Source organism: Myripristis murdjan, chromosome 16, assembly GCF_902150065.1.
Source record: "Myripristis murdjan chromosome 16, fMyrMur1.1, whole genome shotgun sequence".
Taxonomy (NCBI): Eukaryota; Metazoa; Chordata; class Actinopteri; order Holocentriformes; family Holocentridae; genus Myripristis; species Myripristis murdjan.
In genome coordinates, this window is record NC_043995.1 from 23,147,010 (window position 1) to 23,151,719 (window position 4,710).

The window sequence follows — 4,710 nt, forward strand, 5'->3', positions numbered from 1 at the left end:
AAAGAGGAAAACAGAGACCCCTGCTGGCCGAAATGACTATTGCAAGCGTGTGAAATCCAGCCGCTGCATGAAGGTATGTTTATTTTCCACAAATAACGCCTAATAGTCTCTATTCCTATAACTTATATATACTTTCTAGTATTTTGTATCTCATGTTTTCACCACAACATTTCTATTTAAGATGCGTTAGGTTTTTTTTTTATGTATATGCTTAGGAGTGTACTGGCAAAATGTCCACATAAATTAGCCAGACAGATAATTTGCCTTTGCTAAGGGGAGGATGTGATCTACTAAAACAAAACAAAACAATACAAAACATGCATTTTCGGAAATAAAATGCCATGGTTTTAAACTTGAAAAATCTATTAGAAATGAGTGACCTCCCTTAACACATGGTAAACAGCCTGGACAGAGGAAGTCATATAGAATTTTCTGAATTTGTGAATGGTGTGTATGAATGGAGCAGTCTGTGTTATCATAGTAGACATCGTGTATTAAATATATATCACATTTGAGGTATATGAAACTAAATTACGCAAATGTATTTCTTCTTCTTCTTTTTTTTTTTTTTTTTTTTTTTCATTTGACATTCAGGTATGTAGTATACAAACTGAGACATGCATAGACTGAAACAGATGGCTTTTGAAAACATTCTGGATAACAACTAATAACATGTTTTGGTTATTACAGTTATTATAAAATATCAAAAAATAGTGCCCAGCAAAAATAGCATCCATAAACATCAGCCAACCAAACAATGCCCATGTTATTTGAGGACAGCTGTTACCAGTTAGTAAACTGCAGAAATTGATTTTTTTTTCATTGTTTTGCAGCTCTGTTATTTGTGTTAAAGCCTAATATTAAATAATCATTTTGCCATATGATATTAATATCGAGGATCGTTATTACTCATAGCACCACTATTAAATTAACTACAGAAGGATTTTGTCTTTTATAGACTAATAAAAACAAATTATTTTAGCAAAATAATTTATTGTGTGAGCAGTGCCAGCACTGATCTAGTTTCTTTTAAATCATGCTCCAGTTTTGGGTGTTTGCCTAAAAATATTGGGTGTTTGCCTTGAGCATTAAAAGAATGAAATTTGATTATCAGTTCATGCCATAGGTTCACACATCAAGCTTAATTTATTAACTGGCATTTATTTTAATTAAGCTCACAGTGAGATTATGACATTACACTGGACCTATAGTAACATCAAAAAGTGCCATAAATTGTACTTCAAAGATAACATAAACACTGCACCCCCAGAATGAAATGGTGGTGCAGTATCATTGATATACAGTATGTAGTGTGGTATACCGGGCACAGTACACTGTCTCAGCAGATATTCCAGATAAATTGTGTAGGTGTGAAAATTAGAAATAGAGGCCATTTGGTAATGCCATGCCAATTAGGTCTGGATAGCAACAGTAACTATGTGATTTGGAGGAACACCCAGCAGTTCAATTGTGCGTAATGGTCACCTGGCAGCACTGCTAATGCCCATTTCAGCCTACGCTGGGCAGGCCATGGCCCAGTGGCCCCCTGCACCCCAGGCAATTATGTTTGGTTTCACACGGTGAAAAGGGTTAATTGGCAGCGCCCACGCGCCTGATTGGACCTGTTTCACGCCTGTCGACCTTCATCGCATCAAAAGGGGCCCCAGTCCACCAGGCACCATTATTACAATGCACACACCTCATGGACAGGCACTGTACACAGAGCCTGTACTTAAGATTCAGTGTTGTCATGATTGTACGTTTGTGTAGGAGTTTACACACTCCCACACTGAAGATATGACACATTTATTGTTTCATGCCCCATGAACACGCATACGACACACGCAAACACGCACGACACACAGACATGAACACTCACACAGAGGTACAGTACCATATCATATACACCGATGCAAGTATATGTTCACACTCTTCACACACACTCAGACACACACAGGCTTTATGCAAATCACACCATGGATGATCCTAAGTAATATCACTAGGGGTCAGTGTTGTTTTATACAAAGCAGGGGGAAACATTTCTGCCACTCTCATTCTTTCCCTCTCTCTGTATTCATTTCAGCTTGATGAACTTATATTTTCCACTGAACACAGCATAGTGCAGCTTTTACCATTCCTGTTTATTAACTGCATATTGTCCATCTGTGTCTTTAACTATCCTCCTAATCTTTAATTTTCTCCTGTTGTAATGCCAGCAGGCAAAAAAAAAAAATTCTCTTTGCTTATGTAATTGTTTAATCCTATTACTTTTCAGGTAATTCTGTATCTGATGTATTTGTATACTGAGCCTACTCTTCAACCATGAAACTTTATATCACACTTTGTCTGTGTACAGTACTCCAGTTACATGCAGTGTATGTATTGTGTGGCCTCCACTGTCTCCCTGTTTGTTGCACAGGATCTCCATGTGTTTCTAGTTCTTTATTAATAAAGCTTCAACCACTAAGCTACTGGCAGTCTATGAAAGTCCATCAGCCATTATACAAGCCAGTTAGCCTGGCAAATAATAACACTGAGGATGCGGCCCATCCAACACTCTGCCATTTAACGTCTCTCTCACATTACACGCTTTGTCGAGGTTCAACACATTGGAGGTCACAAAACACGTGCGTCTAATAAAATAAATGCTGTTATTAAGGATAAAAAATGTTAAAAACACTGCTATTTCGAGCCCTTTAGTCACAAAGCATTAGCACTGTAGAGCATCTGAGCATTTTTTGTGTATATTTTTAAATAATATTTACGAAAATACGGAGGAAAAAACCTGCAGTCACTGCTTTGTTCATATAGTAAAAACAATATAGATGCAAAGCATCATTCTTAATCACAGACTTAAAGATTAGAAAATTACAAGGGCATAAGTTTGTGGTTTCTCTCATCACAAAATAAGCTTTTGATCAAGTTAGTACAGATAAGATAGAGAAGATAAGATAATTTTTCAGAATATTTGGAAGTTTGTAAGACAGGAAATGCCTGGCAAAAAGCTTATTCATAACATCCAACACACACGCAAATCATTTATACAAATTCTGTGCTGTTTGATATGCAGATGCAAATGCTTTTGATAGCCGTCATCAGAAGAAATTTCAGAGCTAATTTCCTCTTGTTATCAGGGATCCAGTGTAACATGTTATATAAACATACAAAGAACATGTAAATTTACAGCCCTGAACAAGGCCTATTGTGTCAATGCAAATGCCAGCACTTATATTAGTGTTTGCTCTTTTCTGTTTGGCCGTGGTTATCAGTTTTCGGTTTGTTTGGAATGCCTTACTTGCTCTTTTCATTTTATCTCACTAATTGAATCTGGCTCTCTGAGTTGGCGGTGTGTTTTGGATTTCTAAACATGTTGCTGTAGGTGTCCACTAGCCAATGGCAAGGCTCCACCAGCATGGTTTGCCTCTGCATATACAGAGGGTACAGTAAGGATCTTTTCCCCCTGTGCTTCCCTGTCACTCTCAGCATTTTGGCACACGCAATACAGTCTCTGCTCTCATACACGCACGCGCACACACACACACACACACACACACGCACACACGCATGTGTGCACGTACACACACACACAGACATACACACGCATGTGCACATATACACACACTGAAAATAAAATTGTGTGTGTTCCTTCCCGACTATGCCTCGGAGGACTCTGAGCTTGTTCCACAGACGAGGACACACACACACACACACACACACACACACACACATGCGCGCACAGACACACACAGTCCTCATGCACACTTCCCATCTCTGCTGGCATCCTGGGAGGGACGTGCAAGAGAGAGAGCGAGAGCATATGTTGGATAGACGTTTGTTGAGGGGGAATATTTCTCTTTGGATGTTGTCTTACAAGCTCCGACGGCATGGTGCAGAAAGAAGGCATTTTTTCGTCCAATTTATTAATCCTTTTAGGCAATGTTCTCTGTTCAGAAATGCAAATTGAATCAATCTGAGTCTGACTTTAAGACTTTTCAAGTGGGATTTAATTAGAAGCCAGGGCCTGCAGTTTTTAATGAGAGAGGGGGTGGAGAGATGGAGAAAGAGAGAGACAGAAAGAGAGAAGCATGGGGAGGGAGAGTGGGTTGCGGTTTTGATCTGGGGGTCCTGCTGGAGAAAGGATACACAAGCACGCACTCACACACACACGCGCACACACACACACACACACACACACACACGCACACACACAACACAAACACACACGCACACAAATGCACCCTGTAGAGCAGAGTATGAGGCGGATGCCCGCTGTTTGGTTTTTCTGCACTTCCTTCATCTCCGTCTTGTGAGAGTTCAACCAGAGATCTTGTTACTTCAGTACGCATCTCAAACTCTCATACCAACCTATGTCGGCACAGATGAGTTTATTTTATGCATTGTTCTTCAGGTTTTACAGCTGCTCAAAGGTGAAAGAAGTGTAGAGAATTGCACTGGGCAGCTCCCAGGTGTCAGTGCGTGTAGCTGTATGAATGTGAGGCAGGTTATTGTTGATAAAAGAACGTGTGTGCACAGCTAAACATTCCCTGGATCCCAGTTTCAAGACTGTAGTGGTAGAGCTCCATGACAGGCCTCACATGCGGGCAGATATAGATGATTGCATTTTAATTTGTAGACTGGCTTGGTGAGATCACTCCCAAAGTCTCCTTTTAGGCCTTGTGTGTGTGTGTGTGTGTGTGTGTGTGTGTGTGT